At 38.9% G+C, this 24,113-nt stretch overlaps 1 protein-coding gene across 7 annotated transcripts in view; it reads left to right on the top strand.

The window, feature by feature from the left end:
* Window positions 1–2,467: 2,467 nt before the first annotated feature.
* ARVCF (ARVCF delta catenin family member) overlaps window positions 2,468–24,113 on the top strand; it is a 249,261-nt gene continuing 227,615 nt past the window's right edge. For 2 of the 7 annotated variants that reach the window (XM_066200019.1, XM_066200010.1), the window contains exons 1-2: window positions 3,073–3,366; window positions 17,470–17,536. The gene's annotated coding sequence lies outside the window, so the exon portion shown is untranslated. The other 5 variants (XM_066200011.1, XM_066200013.1, XM_066200012.1 and 2 more) reach the window with 5 other exon arrangements.

Here is a 24,113-nt window from a genome sequence, read left to right as displayed (position 1 = left end):
CCTTTTTGTCCTACTGAAATATTAATGTTTCATTTTTCAAACAAAATCTCAAACTTCATTTCTGACTTTTTTTCATGGGTGGCAATAGAGGGTTCCAGTGAAGCCTGTAAATTACAGTGTTTTATAGTGAAGCCTGTAAGGAAACAACATAATAGCCTGGAGTGCTCTTCCAGGTTCTAACACTGATAAACACAATACACATAAGATGTGAAACAGTAATTAAAAGAATTCCCAGGAGTATATAGATCTCTTAGGTGGACCGTGAGGCAAAACCTTTCATCCTGGATACAGAAAGCCAATTGTCAGCTTTAGCACTGCTCTGGCATATGACATTGAGCAAGTTCATCTCAATGCTTTCCTTCTCCATCATCAACAATGGGATGATCACATTGACCTTTGCAAGGTCTCTTGAGATCTACTGATGAAAATTACTGGGTGAGTGTATGATCATCATTCTTTGTACTGCTCCTTCTGAAACACAATAATAGATTGCAGTTACCACCTTGAGAAACATAAGCCTAGAATGTATTTACGCTTTTAGGTACAGAGTTGTTATTTAAAGCAGTTTTCTGATGACTAAATAGACAAATTATACAAATCTCGTTACATTGAAATTGGTAAAATGCATGCACATTAATTATAATGTATTGTTCTTTTTGGCACTCTGTTTGAGTCTCAAAGTATAAACTCATCACTGTAACCAAAGACTGTTTATTTTCTATGCTCGATACCCATTTAAAGTCTTCAGATGATAATCTGCATACCTTCAGCAGCAGTCATGTCTATGGGAAGAAGAAAGTGTCCATAGGCTTAAAACTTAATGGTGGTTTTTACTGATATTTTTTCTATTTTTAACACATATGGGAAAAATAAGTTCAGAGTCATTTAAAAAGCCCTTTAGGAGGCTGCAAAAATTAGTCCACTGCAAGAATTTGTGAATACTGGATTTGGTGGCCATTCTGACCCTTCCTTTTACTCTTGTTTCTACCTTTTGTTCTGTCTAAATCAGCCTGGTTATTGTTGTCCCTTCTAGACCCTGACCCAGGGGATCAGTGTATAGCTCCCATTGTTTGTCAAACTTGAATGGACTGATCCCAAGCAGGCTCTGATTCTGTATCCACTTTGAGTGGTACTGTCAGGGCAGAACCTCCCTTGGAGAAAGCTAAAATACAAACAGAAGCTTAATGAAAGGCTTGCAGAATTGTCTTGACTTGGTTTCAAAAACTAAAAGAGAAATAGTCCTGACATTTGTTTAACGAGTTTGTTCTTTGAGTGCTGGAATGCACATTATTTGGAATGCATAAAGCACATCTTAGATTGATTAAATCTTTTCCCTGAGAGTTCTCAAAAAGAAGCTTCAAAGAGGAGACTGTCAGGGATCCTGACAATTTTCTAGATATGGGTTCTTGCTCTGATCTAATTTGATATCTCTATCGTCTAGATGATGCAAGATGTTTTATTAGTAAATTTTGTAGCCTAACAAATGAGTAGATAATTCACAACTGGTTACAAAATCATCTGGTGTGCCCAATAAGTCATCCCAGTCTAGTAAATTGCATTTTTAATATCACAAAATGTGAGGAAATGCATCTGGAAATAAAGAATGCAGGGATGGGGCTAGCATGGGAAAAAAAGTACCTCAAAAAAAAGAATTCAGTTGTTACTATTTCAGTGTGACGTCTCAGGGTAATACTGTGGTAAACTGGACTACTCTAACCATTTACTGTATAAAATACAGAGTATGTAGCGAAGACAAGGGAGTGACACTATCTTTGTCCACAGCACAGGGACATTGGAACGCTGCACCATTTCTCGCACCCACAGTTAGGGAGGGAGGAAAAACACAGGAAATTATTCAAAGGAGTAACATTAATGAAGGGGCCAACACGATAAAAAATAGGGACGTAGGAAGCTCAAGCTATTCAGGTTACCAAAGACAAAGCTGAGAGATGACGATGGCAGCGCACAGACCGCTGCAAACGCCGAGAAGGTCAAATTAGACAAATCCATGCGGATCGCGTGCCAGCATTACCTCGCTGCGCTGCACCTGACGGGCCCTGTGCCAGAGCACTTCAGCACCAGCTGGGCCCGCGACCTCCGCGCGAACAGCTGTGCAAGGCAGCGTTCATTCCCGAGCGCAGGAACCCTCTCCAGCCGCGCAGCGGGGCGGGGGCACCCACGCAGGGAAGTGACAGAAGGTTCCCCGCCGCTCCTGCCGAGCGCACAGCGCCAGCGCCCCCGCGTTCCCGCCCCGGGCCTGCGGCCGCTGCTCCGGCCGCTCCCGCCGCCCGCCGGGGGCGGGGCCGCCGCGCCGTGACGGACGGGCCCGCGGGCCAATGGCGCGCGGCGGGGCCGGCAGCGCGCGGCGGCGGGGCGGGGCCGCGCCCGCGGCGCTCCGGTTGCCGGGCGCGATCGCGGCGGCGCCGCCCAATGGGAAAATTCGCGGCGCGGGAGGCGCGCTCCGGTGCGCGTGCGGCCGCGCGGCGGCGGCGCGGGCACGGCGCGGGCGCGCGGCCCCTCACGCCTCCCGCGCTCCTGCCCTCAGGTGCGAGTGTTGAGGAATGTGCCCTACTTGGGGGAAAAAAAGAAAAAAAAAAGAGAAAAACCGACAAACCAAAGGAGGTGGGCGGCCGGTGGCATCGTAGTCTGGGCAGGCAGTGCGCTCCCGTCTCCCCGCGGGCCGCTCCGGTTGTTTTCCGAGCAATAGTTTGGGGAGGGTGCGCGTTTTCCAGCCGTGTCCTTGGACCTTTTTCCTGAGGCGGCCTTGGGGCCGCCAGGAGCACCGTCAGCGGCCAAGCCGGGGTGCCGGAGCAGGGACCCCACGGGCCCGATGGCAACGAGTCCATGTGCTCTGTACAGAAAGGGAATTCCCCCGTGTGCTCCAAAAATCTCATTAGAAAAGGTAAATGCCAGAAAAGGGTTAATAAGTACTTCCACCTCCCCCTCCTTCCTCCCCCACCCCCCCGTTGGATAAAGATGGTCTTGGATACCCTTTGTAAATAGGAATGTGGAGGTGGGAGGGGAAAATCAGCCCGGCTCCGACTACTCGGCTGCCTCGGTGGGTGAGCAGGCGGGAGGAGCCGGTGCAGCCCGGGCGCTCTCCCGGGGAACGCGCGGGGGACGGACGGGCACCCGCGGGGCGGGCACGGCGGGAGCGGCTCCTGCGCGGGCAGCGGGAGAGGAAGACAAGGGGCTGACATGCTGCCCAGCGGCTGCCGAGCGGTTTGTTGAAGAGTTGGGGGGGGTTTCCCCATTTTATTTTATTTTTTTTTAAGCATTTTTCCTTTTTCTGTTTTGTACACCGCCTCCTTGAAGCCAGTAGCAGCAAGGAAAATAAGCCGAGGACAGAGAAATAAGACGGAGATGGTGAGCAGATCGCTGGGTTGGGGGGAATGAATGAGGTTGCCGGGGTATTTTCTGTGTGGTTCTTGTAGGGTGTAGTACGTTTTGGGGTGATTTTGCATCAGAATTCCGGGCTAGACTTCTTTGTTTGCTAAAGGTTCCCGGTTCAGGTTTAACAGCGTTCATCAGTTTATTGTGAGATGCGCAACGAGGAGTTGATGCATGCGAATGCCTGAATTACATACGCAAGCCACACACACAAGCAACCCCTAAACAAACCAACATTGTGATAATCCTGCAATATGATGGGCAGCTCGTATCATGGAGGGAAGTCATTGCTCAGGTTATTTGTGGCATGCATAGAAGATGAGCCTCTTTGTAGCAAAGACCGAACAAAACTAATCTATTTTTTTCCCACACACGCGACATCCATTACAGACTTAAAAGCCAGAATTAGGGGTTATTTTTTAATTTTCGCTTTCCCTGCAGTATTGAGGTCTACGTTTAAAATCTGACGTTTGTAGAAGTTGAAAAACTCTTTGAAATGTTCACTTCTACTGAATATGAAATAGTAAAGACTCTCTTTCTTGCTTTTTCTCTTTTTTTTCGTGTAGGCACTTGTTTGTGTATGTGAAGGGGGAAATTCTTAAAACATGCACTTTGCTTGTTACGCTGTACTGTTGTGCCTTTACGTAGGTCACAATGCAAAACGTGATTCATAGCATGTTAAAAAAAAAAAAAGCAGATTTTTTTAATCAAGTGAAGACCTGGTATCGTTCCAATAGCCTAAACCCTAAACACGAGTTTTGCGGGGGGGAGGCGGGAAACAGCTCTGCTGATTTGTATTAATGGGAATGCTTTATAGTAAAAAAATCCTGTTTCTAAATGACAGAATACTGACATTGGCTGATTGTAACTTCCTGTGGATAGGGTACTGCAATCTGCTGAATACACTAGTCCTTTAAGGCTCCATAAATTTAGACATATTTTGTTTACCAAAGTGTGCAGGACTGCATGGTGCAGTAGTAAAATCTGAAATTTTAGTGATTTTAGAGATGTTGAGAGGCACTGCTAAAGAGAAAAAAAATGCAGCCTCGTGTTAGATCTCCTATGGGGAAAAAAAAGGAAAGGTTTGTTACAATAAAGTGATACAGGGTATGCACGATGACTAAAGTAACTGCAGGGGCTGGAGAGTTTGGAGTTTGTGTAGAAAAAAGAAGTTGTGAACTATGCTGGGGTCTTCTTCCTGGAAGATATTTGGATGGATGAGATGATTCTTAAATTTATTTTAGCAGCATCTCTGTCAGTTCTTGTTTCAAATATTTAATTGATATGCTCCATTAGGCAAATGGGTTTGTCTTCCCATTGCTTGGCTAAAGGAATGCATTAGGAAGGCATGGTTTGTAAGAGCAATAGTTTGACTGCATAGGTTCACTGCATGGTTTATCTTTGTGTATTGTTCAGAGAGCATAGATAGTATTTTATTTGACATTGGTGATCTTTAGAAAGTGGACTTCACTTACTTTGTTTTTATGTCATAGTTGCTGTTGACATAAATAACTGAATTCCAATTAATATAAGCATAGTTTTGATCTACTGTTTGGCTAAAATAGATGAAAAATATTTCCCTTCTTTGAATTTCATCTATTAATTCAAAATATCTGCAGTTGATTTCAGCATCAGAAAGTTTTTAATACTGGAAGAACCAATAAGAGCTACAAATAGAGGGAGTTTCCCATTTTATTGAGTTAGGACACTGTACTAGAAATGGCAAAATTCCTGCCTTTTGCTTGTACTTTGGATTTTGTGCAAACTGTACTTTAGATATCTTGTTGTGAACACCATCTGTATGCATCTTACAGTTATATAAAACTAAGCTTCTGGACTTGATTTTATGTAATGCAACACATTATATCTGCAGTGCTTTTGGTGGATCTTGGGTAGTGTCAGAATTGATACACTGCAAGGAAAACCTGTTAGAGTTCTTGTGCTGCCAGGTTTATAGTTTGTTGCTCTTAATATTTTATTGTGTGAGTATAAATCATTGACACAGACATTGTAAACAAATGCTGTAGCAGCTAAGTGTGATTTTACATTTGGTTTGTGTCTTTCTGGTTTAACCAGAGTATGACAGTATTCTGTCAGGTGTGGGGGCATCTTAATAGCCATCATAGTTGCCTTCAAAGCAGTTAGGTCAAATTTTTTACTTTCTTGTCTTTCTCTTACAGAATAAGGAGGAAAAGGCCAACTCTTGGATTACATCAATATGGATAGGCAAGGAATTTCACATGTGTTACATGCAGTTACCTTATTCAGACTTCATGTGTGTCTCTTGGAAATTAGCAATGAAATTTTTAAGATTAAAATCCATCTATTTTTAGAAAAAGTGTTCTTTCCATAATGCAAGACATTTAGAGTATACATGTAATTTGCAAACATATTTTCTTCAGAGGAGTGCTTTGGTGGAATCATGGGTTTAAGCATTAAAATAAAAACTGGGAGATTTTCTTAAATTTCAGGTAGGATGTCTACCTGGGAGCTGAATCAAGGCAGGTAACCACCTGAGCATCTGAGAAAAGAAGCAATCAACTTAAATAATGAAGTGGCTTTTATTTCCTTAAGCTAACTCGTGCAAAACAAAGCCAACTGCAAAAAACTGTGGTGCAAGTGTTCACTTCTCTGTTTGTCCTTTTCACTCCTACCCTTGTATTTCACAGGCAGTCCAAAACAAATTGAAAAGCTATTTCTGGTGCAGTCTGCTGAGGTTCTAGAGGTCTACATTTTCTCCATTAGCTTAGGTCAACACATTTGTTTTAAATAGTATGTAAGAGAAACAGCTAATTCTAGTGAATCCAGTCCTTTTTGTCACTGGTTTTGTTCAACATTCTAAGAACAGACAGCTTAGTTTAGTGATACCCAATCTTTTGAAAGCCTGACAGTCAACCCTCTGGCATAATTTCAAGTAGCATTTGGTGTGTTGTCTGTAAATGGCTAATCATTTAATAGTAAGTGGACAATATCTATTACTCATCATTAATTTATTTACAGTGATCAAACAAAATAATATTTTGGAGTCCTGATGAGACTTACTGATTGCCACTGTTTCAGGGTAGTCTGACATTTTGACCCACCAAAATAAATGCTTTTCTTGGAATATCAGTTAATCTTACAGATAAAAAATGTGTACAATACCCAGTAGGAATGTATATATGGGTGGCATTTTTAAATATTTTGACCTTTTGTAGAGAATGCTTTGATTTAGGTAATGAAACTCATACCTAGTTACTCCTCATTCCTACAAAAAACATATATTTTCTTACAGTGTTGTTTTTACTGGGAGCTTGCCATTGTTTGAATGAATATATCTTTCTGAAAATAATGAATCCTAACTAAGGCAGGATTATGCTCTTGAAGTGACTGGCTTAGGTTTTTTTTTTAAGAGGTTGCTTTATCAAATTCTATAAAAATTGACATTGCATTTATACATGTGTGCATATGTATATACTAATATATATTGCTTTGTAGTTACATAGTTTTTGTTCCATCTAGATAAACATCTCTGTGAAAGGTATTTTGGTCTAATTTTGCAAGTCTTAATTCTCTATAATCAGCTGGTGTTAATTACCATGAGATAAGTTGAGTGATTTTTGACTATAGTCAAATATATGTTTTGACTATATATTTAGAAAAATTGTAATATGTAGGTCACAGATTCCAGACTAAGTGGTCCAAGAAGGTAATTCTCATCCACCCCTTGCATAGTGGTGGTGCTGCTGCTGGCAGTATTACAAGGTGCTGAGATCCATTGAGAACATTTGGGCAGGGTTGTGCCTCTGTCTTGCTCTCCAGTTGATATTCCACTGGGAAGACCTTTCTGTTCCTGAGCTACATGCAGTATGCTTCATCTCCTCAGATATGATGGCTTTCTTAGACAATTTGGAATTTTTGTTCCATAAGGTCCTTGACTGGGTTGTCAAAATCTTCTGTGCATGCTTCAGTTGATGTTATTTATAGTTATGCTTTTTCTGCATCTCAGAGCACATGCATTTTGCTTCAGAAGCTGAGACAGGGTTTCCATGAGATACTGTGCAGATATACACCAGTGCACCACTAATCTATTAGCTTCTGATTTGTAGGTCAGGGAGGAATTGAGATTTTGCTATCTAAGCAGTATCACCTCTTTGCTGCCTCAGTGCTTACGTGACATCTCGAGTTGGCTGAAAATTGAAAGGACACTCTCAAGGTATCTTTCACAACTTCATTTTTATTGTTTATTTTGTTTGCCTTGTTATTGCTGTCATAAGCCATTGGAAACTTGAAGTCCAGTGCCTTAGCAACAGGCCTTTGTCCTTTAGAACAGGTACTGTTTAGCTGCTTATGGTTTATTTAAGCATTGTGAAGCATTTACTGTCTTCTGAAATGCATTATTCAAGAATTACAGCTTAAACATTGCAAGCAAGTGAGAGGGAAGAAGTGAGTAAATCAGTTTGGGGTAAGTCCTGACATTTTGTCGTTATGGTAAACTCAAAATATTTATTATTTTCCGTATTTCTTTCAGAGCCTAGTAATTTGGAGCCTAGAATTAGGCATCAGTGCTTCCTTTGCATTGTTATCCTTGAGAGTGGGCTTATCGGGATTGATACCGAGACCTGCATTCTGGTTGGATGTACTTGGAATTACCTGATGAAGTAAGCTGTGTAAGAATTCTTACAGGTGCAGTGATACTGACTGATGGAGGTACTGAGCAGTAGCTTTACAGGAGCTGAGCCTAATGTATCACAAATGCCTTTTTTGCGCTCTAAGCTTAGTTACCTTCCCCTCTTGATTTCTGCCCTCATAAAAGGAATGATCATGGGGGGTTTTTGTACAGAAAAATTTTCCCCTAACTTGTTCCTGTATGAAGAAATCTTTAATTAACTGATCTACATTCATTGCAATGTAAAGTTAGTGAAACTAGGCCTACTGTTTGCAGTAATTTAACTGCCTCTTCTTCATCTGCTCTGGTGGTGGAAGTTCTGCCCATGAGTTGGAATACCTCCATGGAACCTTCTCATTACAGTAAATGTTCTCTGTTTAATTTGGGTTATGTAGTGCTGAAATTCTAAGTAACTGCTATTCAGAACAGTGACAGAAGTGATGGCACAGACTTTTTTACTGGATTATCCTGTTGGTGAGAAACTGTATTGTGATGGTTCACTGTCAACAGTGTCCATGGCTACTGGATTCACAGCTTGATGAGAGCTGAATGTATATAATGATATTGGATAGTCTAATTTTTGCAGGTTTTAAAGGGGAAAATTACACTCTTTTTAACAACATGAAGAGTAGCAAAGCTTGCAGAGATTGCCCAGAGGAAAGCAAATTGCAGAGTGACTTAAAATATGGTTCCTAAAGTGCCGCCTATCTTGGGGAAGGAGAATCTCAGATACTACACTCAAGTTGGTGTAGCTACAATAACTTCAGGCATGTCAATTAGATACCTGATTTAGAAAGGACAGCCACTTCTGGCTGTGGATTAAAACAGTGGATACAGACAGATTTCTTTGGAGAGTGATCCAGTCTGTGAGGTTGAATCAAGGCTTCTAGCTGGCACTTTGTGAGCATCTCTCTGCTGAGTAGCAAATATGGGTATTTTATGGAGACTATCTTCCAAAAATAGGAATTAAAAAAATTGAAGTAATCTAAGATTGCTTCTACAATTCATAATCTGATGCAAGGAAGCTTCAGTCATGTTCATCAGTAAAATGTCAATAACCACTCATAAAACGTTAATTCAGTTTGCATAACAGTACATGTATTCTAATGGTCCTAAGGTATTAAAAACTGTTATTGCATGCAGGATCCATAAAAGTTTAAAAATAAGCATAAACATTTAAAAGTTTTCTGGAATGTTTAAGACACATACTTTTTTGTCCCGAATAAGGATCACATTTGACTTTATTTTATCACTGTAATGTCAAGTGAAGTCTCGAACACAAATCCTAACTTAAACTGGCAGTGTTTGCTTCTTTGCACCACAGGCTGGGTCATGCCATGCTGGTATATCTCCTCATATTTTTAGACTGGTTCTTTTTTAATTCAGTGTGACAATACAAATAGTGAGTTATTGATGGCAGCTAAAGTGAGACCATTATGACTGTAATCAATAACATACCTGCATAGAATAACAACTACTACTGGGGACATATTCTGTATTGATTCAGAAATTTATGCTGTCTCCACTACACCCAGTCTGCTACTTCCATAATTTATGTAATAAAATCTCTACTTTAGAGAAGCTGTTACTAAGTTAAATACCAAGAAATGATGACATATCAAGATGTAAATTACATATTGAAGATTTTACTACAAGCAGAAATAGCACTTGCTAAATTCCTGTGGGTTCTGATTCAGGACCAAGGCACTTCCTTGCTGCAGGCTGGAGGATAATGGAAATCAAAACTGTGTTCCCTCTCCTGGAGCAGTATTTTAGAGGTGGAGGGTAAGGTGCTGTTTTTAATGTGGTGTGACGATGGAAGATTATTGAATTGTACAATCCATAAGTTTGAAACCTCTGTAGGTTGCCACATTTTTTTTCCCTGTGTTTCACTGTGGTGTGTTCCTGCAGGTGATAAACAGTCTTCAGCTTTTACAGACTACTTACTATGCTGATGGTGGGGTTTCTGAATCCCAACCCATGCACATCTGTCTAGTCAAGGAAACAACCACCTCATTTAATTTATGATGCCACAAACCACTTTCCACTGTTTTAGAAGCAGAGAAGCAGTATGATAACTCTGAGTTTTAGGAACCTTAGTATTTGAGGTTCTGAAGAACTAATGTTAAATAGAACTGAAGCTTGTTAAGTGTATAAAAGGAACATGAGAGAATCTCAGTTATATAGATAAATAAATTGATACCTTGGCTGAAACTTTCAGTGATCTGTTCTGAATTTAGGCCCAAACTCTTATAAAGATTTAGGCACCTAGTGCTGGTTTAATTCCATTACATTTCTTTACAATATTGTCACTGAAACCAAGGATTTGGGAGTCCTTTAGAAAGCTTAGATCACAGGTGTATAAACTTCCTTGGCTTGTTTCTTTCAGGTTTATGTGATAATGACAGCTTTATTTTCAAATAAAGATGGATTATTTTGTAAGATGTATTGACATCTATATTTAGTTATTGCAGCTATTTTAATAATGCACTTACAGATCAATTTAAGAAAAATGTCAGTCTCCACAGACTACCAAACTTACAGAAGCTCTGAGCATAAAACCTGATTTTTGATGTCAGCATATGTGAGTATTTATATTATACATTTGGATTTGGAGGACAGTCATACAACAAACACAAGAATTCCATGGCCTTTCTCACCATCCTTGTTTAAAACTGCAGTTTTGAAGGCATTTAGTACATTACCATAACCTGAGAAAAGAATTGAGGTACATACAACTGTGAAGTGTTTCAAAATACAAAGTTTCCATTTATACTGATGTAAACTGTGTAATTAAGTCCAATCTCTGGTTGAGGTTGTATAATTCAGAGAATATTGAACATCCACACTTGCTTCAGGCTGTCTAGTGGACTATATTGCCCACAATTAAACAGATGAATGCACAAATAAGGATAGGCATCCTTCCAACCAGTTCTAGCTATATTTAGCAAATTCTTCTCATTTCCCTCTCTGTAGGAGTGTGATGTTGGTAACCTCAACACTGGCCAAGAGAACTGTCAGTGTCTTAAACTCTGTCCTAGAAGGTGTTTTACTTTCCCATATTGTTTTGACCTTGTATTTGCTCCCTTTTGGATTAACCATTTATATGCCCTAAATGAAAAATTTGCTTTGCATTGTGCATATGAACGTAGAAAGAAGCAGAAGGTCGTTCTTTGTGCCGCAAGGGATTAGGAAGATCTTGAAAGTTTCACAAGTTAAATGTTCTGAAATTCATTAAAGATAAAGCCAAGGCAGAGGAGCAATGCAGAGAAATGTCCTTCTTATGGAAACAGAAGGTATAGATTCTGTAATTTTTTATATCATTTTATGTATCACTATTTCAAGAACTACAGTGACTCATGTTAAAATGCAGTAGCCTTCCTATGTAGTATTACCTTTAGAAAACACAGAATTGGGCTGAGAGAAGTCCTATCGTTGGCAATAGACATTTTAAACATAAACAAGACTATGTATTGGCTCATTATAGATTTTATTTTTTTGTACTACAGGCTTACTACCTGTGCAATAATGAGTGAATACTGCTGTGTTTTGAAGGTGCAGTGTTTAGGCAGAGAAATTGGCTACTGATGGTGGTAGTGAAAAAACTTAACGGGCGCCAAATGCAGATGTGTCTGTCGCAGTAATGCAGTTGGGAAGAGGAGGCTGTCAGGCAGGGATTTGGTGTATATGGGATTGAACTGTGTGATTCCACCAATGATGCAGAAAACAAGGCCTGAGAGAGAAGCCTTTTAGCTCTTGATTAGCTAAAGTAATGCAGGGTATAGTTTCTCATGGTACCACAAAAACAGGGAAGGACTAAGAGGAATCACAGGATAAGCACAGCTACTTCTTGTGAAAAGAGGTTGAAGTCTAGAGGAAAGCAGCTGGTCTCACATAGGAGAGAGGGGTATTTTAAAATTTTAAAAATTACTTTTTCTTTGATGTGTTAAACCAAAATATTTTAGAACTGTGAAAGCTTCAAGAACAGTAATACAGGTATTTCTGTTGTTTCAGAAATAGACAAACTGTGGTGCCGTAATCTGTAGGAAAAGTACTGATCTGACAGTTTCTGATTTTGGCTTAATACAGAATGGGGCATGTAGAGATTTCAGAAGCTTTAACGTCTACATAGTTGTTCAACTAAGAAAACTAGAATTTCACATACTGTCTGATTTAAATGAGCTGTCTTCTGTCTGTAATCTGTTAAGTATATCTGCATGTACCCAGGAGACTGCTATACAGAGGATATAATTATTTTGTTTACCATTTTGAGATTGATGTGAATGGAATCAATACCAGTTACTTTGCTTTTCATTACTGAAGGCATCTGAAATGTTGACCAACCTTATCTTCCTTGTGTCAAACGGATCACAAAGCCCTTATATACACACCATTTGACCTTCTAGGACATTCTTCAAAGAACTGGCAGGCTTAGCATGTCACTTTTTTCCTCACTTGAAGAAATTAAATCTAATTAGGAGGATCCTACTAATACAATGTAGATACAGATTACAGGTGCACGGGGTGTGTGGGGAGTCCAGAATGAAAATAGCTGTAATGAAGAAGCCGGGGGAGGGGGAAGACCCTGAAATAGGCTGACTTAATTATCAATCTTGTACTCTAAAATAAGAGACTTTAGTAGCTGCACTGATACGAAACATTTGCAGCCAGTTGGAAAATTCTATTTGTGAAAATTTTCTCAAGGCGTTTTCTTCTAGAAAATATAAAATGAGAAAGGCTTTATGCACAAATGCAACAGTTCCACAGTTTTAGTATTAAACACCTGATACTTATTTCCCTCTTCTTCAGCCAGGTGTGGTTTGACTGGGTACACCTGAATTACTTAAGTGCTTTTAGAGTGGAAGCATGAACAGAATTGACTTCTCCTTGGGAAACCTTTGACATTTCAGTGGCTGTTAACGTTGTCCTTCTTACAGCAAATGTCACTTGAGACATTTGTAATAGAAAACAAAAAAATATGCTTGCGCATGCTTGTCATTTCACATGAAATCAAGTGGCTGATTTCCGATAGAAACATCAAGAGCATTGAATTCATACAAGTTTCTCACAGGTCCCCCTCAGAATAACTGGTTTTTGAACATATTTTTTGAGGCAAGGAGTATTAATAGGAGATTATCTGTAAAACGAACTATTTAAAATACCTTTGATACAGTGAAATTGAGAGAAACTTACCAAGTATGTACAAGACAAAATCCAGCTGGTTTAAAGTAGGTGTACTATCTAGGACTAAAAAAAAAAAAAAGTGTGCTTGTTTTGTGTGTCCTCGTGTGACTGGGGAATTTAGAGCAGCCATTGGAAGATGAAGGGATCCAACTCTCTGCATTATTGGACCCAGAGGCCATACTGTGTGATTACTAATGCATGCAGGCATGGTCAATAAACTTCATGGTTATACATCTCATTGTCATTTTTGGAGCTCATTGATTTAAGCAGCTTGTGCTGATCAAGAATATTACAACAGCCAGCACAGCCTCATATGCTGACAGGTACAAAGTGGAGTCTTCCCTCAATCAAAAACTGAGGAAGAATTTGCTCTTAATTGTGAACTGAATGCTGGAGCAAGTTGGCCAGAGATTGTAGAGATCATGTTCCTGCATATTTTCAAAACCTGACTGGAAAAGATCCTGGGTAACTTGCTCAAACTGACTCTGCTTTGAGTAGGAGAGTTGCCAGGTGATATCCAAGGGTATTTCCAGTCTCAGCTGTTCCGTGTCTGCTGTGCAAAAACCAGAAAGTAGTTCCAGGGTTGCAAAACCTACTCCCTTTATGTTTTTTTGCCAGTGGGGATAAGGCATCAGTGAACCTCCTCTTGCCTCTGCTGGCTGTGAGGGTGGAGCTGGATGGACAGAGCTGACTCAGGCTGGGATGTGGCTGCAGGTCTGAGGGCGCCATTAGCAGCTGCATTTATGAGACCGCAGTTTGTGTTTTTTAACCAACTCGTTTGTATCTGTTTAAATTAACATTTAAGGTCAAACTTCTGCCATTAGTGCAATAAATAATTTTAAGAGGTTCATTCAAATTTAACGCTTCCACTGCTACTTTATACAGCTGGCTTCAAAGCGTATTGACTTATATTGAACAGAGTCTTCTATTGAGTTTTGTTTTTGCCAGGAGATACGTGTTTCTTCCATTGTCTTGTTTGCTCCTATTTTGTACTTTGTGAGTAATATTTGCAATTACTTTTCTACAGTACCATGTTGGTAACAGCAGCAGGAAGCCACAGTTAGCTCAGCTGGAACATTTTGGCCTCTGGAGTTCTTGTTACTGCATTCGGAGTAAGAAATAAATGCCTGCTTATCTTTGTAGCGTTTGGCTACTCTCATCCCCTTTTTTGTTCAATATTTCTTTATTGGTTAGACTTAAGACAGCTGGTAGGAGTAGTAAATCCAAGTTGATTGTCACAGATATAGTCTGACATTGGCATGTCTGTAACTAGGAAGATGAGAACAATGTGCAGTAAATATTTTGGACAAGCTGAAAGAAGTTCCTAAAATAATTAGTAATTATCCTGCCTGCTAGTCTGGATAAACAAAGTGAAAATTATTTCCTTTCATTTGTGCACATTTTTGAAGAGCCTTAGAATTGCTGTGGTGGTATATTGAGCTGTTTGTCTGCTCAGTGCTTTTTTGGACATACTTCATGTTACCTGTAACTTCCATCTGAGCAATGTTCCTGTGGAGAACATGTCCTGTGGCAGTTGTGGGACTGGGAGAGCTGTGCTCAGTTTGCACCTCAGCAACTGGTCTGCGTTGAAACACCTTGAGGACATATTTGTGATATTAAAATAAAGGTGTTTAGCCTTTGTTTAAAATCCTGTCTCTCTGGAAGCAGGTTACCTAATGAGCATGTTTTACTCATCTCATGGGGACAAAGCCTGAGCTGTTAAATTTGTGGCAGCAAAATGAAACAATTTTTGAACCAAGTCATCATTTTCAGCATCAATAGAAGGTCACGCCCTTGTCAGCTGGCGTTGGTTCAGCATAAGGTTCCAGTCAGAATTGGCTGCGTTATGCTTGGAGCTGCTCTTTAAGAGACCTTCACCCTTCACTCTGTTTGGAGCTGCTGCCATGGTGGGTCTGTTGAATATTTATAAGAAACTATTACGAGACTCCTTCCTGCAGTCAGAGTGTAGACTCGTTAGTTCTTGTCTGGCGGAATGAAGCTTGTTCAAGCTCATGACAGACTGTACTTCCATCATTTCTTCTCTGCTTACTGTTGTGTGTTAAGCCATGATACAGATTTAAGTTCAAAATACAACTCCACTTGTACTACCACAGTATTTTCAAGGTTGGCTTGGTTCCTGAGAAATTCAGACCTTGCGGGACCTGGAGTTTGGCAGACTAAACTTTTTAAACAAGGTTATGAGTGAAGGCTGGAAAGCTTGTTCTCTTGCTCTGCTGCTTGACTTAACTAATGTTTTACTCAGCTGTAGTGTACAGAGATACCCAAAATCACACTGAATCCACACCCCTTGCAATTTAAAGAATATGACATTGGAGAAAGTTAGGGATCTGTTTTAATAATAGGTGATTGTTCTCATCAAAATTTTTTCCAGTACACTTGAATTTCTCTTCCCATTAACATCTTCAGATGCTGGAAAGAATTTTTAGTCAAATGCAAATTACCAGAATGTCAAACACACTTTTTGAGCAAAGTTGCTCATAAAAGAGAAGTTATAATATACATAAATGTAAGTTACGGGTAATTATAATTTCTTCCTGAAGTCTTCTTAGGTCTTAAAGGCATGTGTAGGTAGCAGGGTATCCAGATCTGTAGCTCAAGTGATACTTTGATTTATTGAAAACTTGCATTTAATCAGCTTACTGTCAGCTTCTGTTTATCTTACATCATCATTAAGAAATTCACTGATAATTTACTTCTTTAAAAGAGGCCATAATTTTCCACTTGTTTTGAGAGTAGAAGCTTCTAAAATGGCTCATATGGGATTGATATATTCAATTAAAAATAATTTTAGAAGTGCAGTTTAGGATTTGTTGCTATGTTTTAAAATTTTACCAAGCTACTTATTGCATTTTTAAAATTTGTAATATTATCCTACCGATGTCTGTTTAATATTATTTTTGATTACTTTTATAACTGCATTTCTTTTGGTTTAGAGGAAACTGTGTGTTCATTTTTTTCTTTGGAAAAATATTTTTAAAAGGGCAAACATTGGCAAGATTTTGCTTCTGACCTCTGGATTGAATTGCTCATCAGGCAAAGTCTGAATTGCTAATAAAAACGTAACTTTTGAGGAAAATTCTTGCCTGAGGTTGGATTTGTACTGATTCAACACATTTTTTATGATTAGACCATCTCCCTCAGTGCTGTTTCTGGAACAATGTGACCCTTTTAATGAATCTTATTTTGTGACAAACTGAATTTCCGTGTATGGGCTCTACTTGCTTGTGTGTTCCGTGTTTGTGATGTGGTTTCTCCTTTGTTCCACAGCACTTAAAAGCATTTACTTATTAGAGTTGAAGATAAATAAAACCTCCTGTTAGTAATTAGCTAGATTTTCTTTGTGTTATCCTAAAGGCCCTGGAATTACTATATCATGACATAGTGTTGTCTTACATCTTGTAAATTATGAAATGAAACATAAAATTTCCTGTGGAAGGTGATGACACTTGGGGAGAAGATAGAGATTTTTGGGAGGCAGCCAAATGCTGACTTGCTTACAGGAATTGGGGGACAAACCCCCAAGTCTTCCTTCATAAAAATAGTCTACAGGTAGTTCTGTTCGTATTTTTTAGATCACTTAAAAAGCAGTTTCTCAGATATAAGAAGCTGTTTTTCTCACTGAGTTCACATACATCCTTCATGGATCTGAGCATTAGTTTTGTCTGGTATTAGTGGGTCCAGGTGAGGCCCTGTGGGTGAGCACTCTTCATCCACAACAGTAACTCCTTCCAACAAAACAACTCATAATTATTTGTGAGATTCACTACTTAATTCACTGCTGTAAATCTCTCTGTGTCAGTGTGACTGTCATAGAAATCCAGTGTAACCAGCAGAAGAAGGGTCAAGGGCCAGTGGTGCTTTGGCATTGTAGTGCTATAGCTACACTTGGGCATTTACTGATCAATTGATTTATATATTTATTCCAATCACAAATGATTTTTGGATTTTATGACCCAAAGTTTTCAGTAGAAACTTTTCCACATACCAGAGCATTTAAACCAGATAGACATTTCAGCCTTGAACTTTGATTTTGGGAAGTAGGAACTCTAGAGACTGATGAAAGCCTTGACTTCAGTTGTTTTGAGCTAGGGATAGCAGCGCAGTTTTGGCAGGTGTTTGGGCTGTGAACTGTGTAGGAAGTTGTCTCGTTCCTCAGGTCAACAAATCACTGATCACACTAGTTACAGAGTTTGTTCAGAGTTTGATCTGCTTCTTATGTTTTCCAGGGATATCCATAACTGAGTTGTGCTTTATGAACAAGGGGAGGGGCCTAACAACTCTCCTGAAAGGGTGGTAAGAGTTGGCAAAATTTCTTACATGTATTTGTATTTCTTTCATTATTATGTGTCTGTGTGTATGAAATCTAGAAGGCAAAATTGTCTGGGACAGTAAATAGATGAAAAATGTAGCAGTTTCACAGATTACACTCGTTAGCCAACAATGAAGTGATAAAAGGCTGAGTTCTTTTTATAGTAACAGCCTCTAGTGACCTTTCTCTCAAACAGAAGGACTTTTGAATTGAGTCTGGCTAAAATATGCAAGAGTTTGAATTAGCCTGCTTGGAATACCAAATCACCAAATAAAAACAAATATGTGTTATAATCAAAATCTAGAATAATCAACTGCATATAATGTAGCTAATAACAAAGCTTCCAAAACTTTATAAATGGGCCTTGTCAAGATGTTTTGTTCTGCTGCTGTCTGGCTTTTAGACAAGAGGGGAACTGACTTTCCACCTCCTGCCTGCCCTTTCTCAGCCCCTCAGTTTTGTGTTCAGCTGTACAGACAGATTTCATTTGGGGTTGTTCTCAGAGTCCTCTGTGCAGAAATCTGTGGCAGGGGAATGTTGCACAGTTCTGGACTCAGTGGTTACCTCCAGGCTTGGTGGGGTGTGGCCCTTGCTGCCCCAGAGAAGGGCCCTTGGCAGAACAGCACAGTCAGTGTAGGCAAAGAGCAAGCAATTTAATAATTTGTATGACTTCCACTGGTCTGAGAAGTCATTCCTGAGACCTAACCAGGCAGAAGCTTCCTTACACAAGGAAAAGTCATTTACATTGGGAGAAAGGAACATAATTAAAAAAAAATTGGTCTCTTCAATGACTTAAACCAGAGGACAGCTGTACTTCCTAAATGAATAAAATTGATTGAATAATTCAAACTTCTAAAAGCTTTAATTTCTTTTTATTAGTCTCCTTTTAAATTTGTTTTAGGGAAAGAACATTTTTGGGTAAAATATGGGGATACAGTTTGCACAGTACAAGCTAAACTGAAAGCTATGGCTTCTGAATATCCTAAGGAATATAAAAGAGGTAGGAGATTTCTTAGGGGATTTTTCACTATAATAGTCAGCCTGAGGTGAAATTTATAGTATTTAGAACAAAGGAAAATTATTGTAGGGGTGAAAGGGAATGAAGTGACAGGAATAGAATCTCTTATCAAACAGCCTCGCTACTAGTTCAAAATTAGGTAAAAAGGTATCAGGCAATCAAATGAAATGCTGTTTGTGGAGACATGACTAACGTATCTGTTGTTATTCTGCTGTGTATTTGTGAAGGAAAGCAATGTACAGCTTTGAAAATCTTCCTGCTACTTCTGCTCTGAAGAAACAGTTCTAATTGTGCTATCATTACCAAAGGGCTTTTTTACAGAGTTCGTGTCCTAAGACTGCTTTCTTGTTTCAGACGTGAGGTATTCTCTGTATTCCTTTTAAAGAGTGTCATCCTTAATCAGGAGAAGCATACATTTTCAGAATGATGGTGCTTTCAATTTATTGCTTGTCAAGCCCTAAAGAATGCTAGTCATTTTCTTTACAAGTGCAACTCATTGACTGAGACTGCTAACTTACAAAGCAATTTTGGGTTTATTTTGATTGGTTATTGGTTTGTGGCTTTTAATGATGAGATTGAATTGCATTTCTGTGCAATAGACATTGTGGTGGAAAATCTGGAAAGTTGGAACCATTTGGAACTGCTCTTACTCCCACTGAGGTCAGCAGTAGCATTTCTGTGGCTTTCAGTGGGAGTAACATTATACTGTCTGAATTTAAAGACTTTTCTTTCAAGAAACACTTAAAATAGTCTGCTTTAGTTAGGGTTACATGAAAACTAAGTAACTATTGTACTACTTGTTTATGGAAGAAAAAGGTATTTCCTGAGTAGGAGAAAGAAGTTGTAACCATTTCTGTTGTGCCAGCATATTGGGTTTTTTAATACCTACAGCTCTGGAAGTCATTGCACCACAAAAATTGGTTATCTAGAACAGTTTTGCTTATATCCTCCAGTGTGTTTTATTATATTGTCTGAGGGAGTAGATTTGAATAGACTGAGTGCCTTTTTACAAGACAGGGAGTGTTGCAGGATGAATCCTTGCTGGTATTAATGGTCATGTAAACAGGGAATCTGGATTGGAGAGGAAGTGTCATCTCCTGAATTCATGTAGTTTTCAAAACTTTGAATTTGGTCACAGCTTTTAATAAAAAGTTAATTATTATTAGTGGCATTTTCATGGATGTCATTTAAGAAAAAGGTTATTTTCTACAAAGGTGAACATATGAAAAAGTGAGATGCTATGTTTGCTGTGCAAAAACTTTGATGAGATTTGTTTTCAAGCCCCTCTATGAAGATGTTATTACAAGTGAAATTGGCATAAAAGCTTCGAGCCCAAAGCTGCCCAGAAGTGATTTCTGAAACATGGAAAAATAAGTGTCTTTTCAGAAATTAATACTAAATAGGCATTTCCAGAACTGCAGTTGTGTGATTTAAATGGTCAGTTTTGCTTGCAGTATACAAGATGAAGTTGATTTGAAATGTGTTCCAGACTGCCAGATTTCAGACCTCACCATTCAGAATGGGTGTTTTTAAGCTGTATTTTTTTTCCCTTGTAATTAATTTTCTTTCCCTAATTCATTGCTTGTAGATTTATGGCTGCTTATTTTGAGTCTCTACCATATTTTCCGGAATGATCAACAGTGATGAGTTAATCTTAATTGATGGATTGCTATACATTAATCAAACTCTTACTTAATGTGCTTGATATTCCTTGCGAGTAAGCTATTTTTTTAAACATTGTCTGTAGTTAAATTTATTAAATTAAGACTTGAGCATGTAAGAGTCTTTGTCACGTGTGGGAAGCACAAGATATGACCCAAATACTCAAATTACCCAAAGTTAGCATTTTCTTTGCGGCACAAACAAATCTGAACTAAGTAATTTTAGAAAGGAATTTCCCCTCCATTTATATGTTATATGTAGATGTTAATTAGGAATTTTTCATCTGTAGCTCTTGGAAATTTTTTTTATCTGGTTTATCTGATGCGAAGTCTGTTTATCTTAATGGGAAGTTTTACTATTGTCTCTGCATGACATAGTTTACAAACTAAGTCTGATGACTTTGTGTTGTGTGCCTGAGAATTTACCTCTACATGATTATCTTCAGTTAATGATCCTAAAAGCCTTTCAGAATTGCTGCTGAGTCCTAATTTTGCCTTTATTGTTATTCACATCATTGTAGTGCCTTTGGTGGTGTTGAATAGATATTAAAAAAATACATTGGATTCTTATGTACAGTATGCATGGATTTAATACATTATAATTTAGCATCAGAACTACTGAAATACTGATTACTGAAACAGGAAAAATTTTTTTTTTGTAGAGTGTCTACTAAATGTTTGCAAAATTCTTAACCTTTCTGAAGTAGAATTTCATTGAATTGCCGGGCTAAGGTTGGCCTTAGAAGTCTGTATGATACATCATTGCGTGCTGCCCTCCTTTCTGCTTCGTGGCTTGGAGAAAACCTGCTTCATCTGAAATGCATTAGTATTCAAACCAGGATGCTTTCCTGGACTCAAAGGACTGATAGTCTGTATTTGGGATAAGCATGTGGAAACATGCTAATGTGCACCTATCAATGGAGCTGTACCTCTTTGCGCACATTAGTATTGAAAACAAATATGTAACTTCTGATCCTTGAGATCTAACTGCCAGTGTTTGTGTTCGGTCAAACATGCAATGCGAGTCGTCTGTCATATCTTTGCTGGCATATTCCCAGGTGCCATACCAAATTTCCCCATATGGGTCCAGTGAGGAGAATTGTTTAGAATTTAATCTGTACTTGCACAGGAAGAGTCATGGTAGGCCTTGTTATTATTCATTCAGTGTTCTTGGAGACATCTCTGGCAAGTAAGATGGGGTAAGATGGGCACAGTCTATTAAAACTACAGTGAATAAAACTTTAAGACCCAATCGCTCAATTTACATTTCTTACAGCAACATCTCTATAGAATTGACAAGACATAAATATTGGACAAATTTTCTCCTTCTGTTTAGATCCATTAAAGGCCATTCCAAGTGGTTAAAGAAAACTTGGATGATGAAAATAATTAAACAAAAAATATAAAGCATTATCTGAGAAAAAAGTTACAATACCTGCTCCTTAGTAAGTCTCTCCTCAGAAACATATCCTCACAGAACAGGTACAGATGGCATTGAATGCATCCAATTCAGCTGCTGCACCATCCCGTGGTGACTGTTTTTAACTTTTTCTTCAAGTGTTAAAAAGTATACTTTATAGAAGAGGACAGGCAATTTTACTTGGCTTTGGGCTGCTTTCTTAATTTCTTGTAGTTTCAATATTACTCTTCCATTGTAAACTTTCATGCCTTATGGTAAGCATTGATTTTTTTTTTTCCTTTAAGTTTCACGTGGTGTATAAATTGGTACTGGGCTTCAACAGGGATGTACATGGAACAAATCTTCTGAAACTCATTTGCAACTTTGCTGTAGAAACACGTTGGAAATTGTCAGGAAGAATTTTGTGAGATTTTTTTTAGTCTTGCACAACTGAAATAAGGGGTCTTCCTGTTAAAAACCTCATGACTTCACTGAATTTTGAGATAGGTTCTAAAATAGCTACATAGTGAAGTCGAGAGCATTTGGACTCTAATAAAACAGTCCTCTTTGCATTTTAGATTTAAAGCTGAATTTTTCCTCCATCTGGAGGGTTACGCATGAACAACTGCAGAGATGTGTTGTCCCATGAGAGTTCTGGCAGGGATTGTTTCCCTGGAATGATGCATTCAGGAACAGAAGGGAAACGTGCCCTGATCTGCCTCAGAAGCTTAAAACATCGCTTGTTCCTCCTCTCCTTCCTGACTGGAATTCCAGTAATTGTTGTAGCTTTAGCGTCGCCCACATCAGTAGAAAGGAAGACTTTGTTTCTTGCCACTGCTCCCTACCATTGCCAAGATGGACCTCGGGCATTTTTGATTGGGGATATGAGGGCATTTTTATCTCATTAAAATGATCATTATCATATCCTTTTGTTGACATTATCTTCAGCATGTTCTTTCTTTTAATTAAATTGTAGCTTATTGTATGGTAATTCTTTTGCTTTCCTGAAGTGTTTCTTCTCCTTATGACAGATATCTGTACAGAATCTGAATTGACAGCTGACAGAAGATTGACTTCATAATGCTGTAATGGATTGCAGTACTTCTTGTTTTAGGCATTTCTTCTCTTGGCACTAGGCATTTGTGAAAATATTTGCTGGGGTTTTTTTTTCACATTTTTCTATATACATGTATAGGATGATATTTTGGCACAAAAATGTAACACTTCATTTAGTGACAAAGAAAATTGTCAGCATTCTTGGAGGAAGTTTGTACGTTTGATAGTTGCACGTCACTCTCAGGGTATTTCTAGATACAGGGGGCAGCACAAAGATGAGATGTTTTCCAGCAAGTGTTAATGCAGTATTATATCTTTCAAGAAGTTTTTTTTATGGAGCTGAGTTTAGAAGTATGTTTGAAAACAGCCTTGTCACACATGCCATCAAGGTCAGAAGGGAGAGAAAGCAGACATTTCAACGTTCCAGCTAAGTTTTGTGAAAGGACTGTAGAATGCTAGTGCTTGCTAACCAGTGAGCCAGTCTCTTCATGCCTCTTGAACAGTCCTGCAGTAGAGGTGATGTACTTTGTTCTGTTCCATGAAATTTTGAGCTTACACTGCTTGGGACTTGAAGGTTAACCTTTCAGGAACTATAGTTGATAAAAGCCACTGATTGATTGTGAACCCAAAGTGGCACCATATGAAAGTCTGGAGTGCAGGGTGTGGAGAAGTCCCCAGGTGAGGTTGGGGGTGTGGTGTCTGTACCTGAAAATTCTCTAATTGGTGATGTAGTGGAGAACAGCGGTTCATTCTTGATATTTATAGACAATGGAGACTTCTTTGGCATTTTTATCGTGGTTCTCCACCATCAGTTCTGGAGAAATGTGAGCAGTTGGTTTCATGTTGTAGCAGCTTATTAGTGGTGAATACAGTTTGTTCCTTGGAGTGTTGCTTTAGAACACCTTTTAATTTCAAATAAACATCCAACTGAAAAACACTTAGCCGAGTACTGGACCTCATTAACACTATCATTACATGTTTCTGTGTTTAGTCATTGAAGCTTATTACTTACAGTTTTGGGAAGCTGACATGCATGTTGGTAGCATTCTGTTGTTGATTAAGAAACAAATAAGTAATCATCAGTTATTCTAATATTATGCCCCCAGACCTGGAAGTGTGCAGACTCATGAAAAGCAGACTTTCTGTATTACCCTTTATGTGCCAGTGACATTGAAGCATAATGCTGCTTTGTATTATTCTTATAACTTGAAAAAAAATTCTACTGTTTTATTGGATTTATTCCAGACTTAAACCGCTGTAGAAGCATACTACTGCTGTGTAAACCCTTTCTGCCAGCAGGTGGAAATATGTATACAACTCGTCCTTTGACTTATGTCTTTCACTGGCTGATGTTCCTTTGCCAATCACTGAAGCTGAAGGTTAGTAAAAATCCTATTTAACATTTCAACATAATAGATCTTGCTTTG

This window comes from Chamaea fasciata, unplaced genomic scaffold (assembly GCF_029207755.1).
Source record: "Chamaea fasciata isolate MVZ Bird 193981 ecotype frontalis unplaced genomic scaffold, bChaFas1.0.hap1 SCAF_18, whole genome shotgun sequence".
Classification (NCBI taxonomy): domain Eukaryota; kingdom Metazoa; phylum Chordata; class Aves; order Passeriformes; family Sylviidae; genus Chamaea; species Chamaea fasciata.
This window is presented reverse-complemented; position numbering and strand designations above follow the sequence as displayed.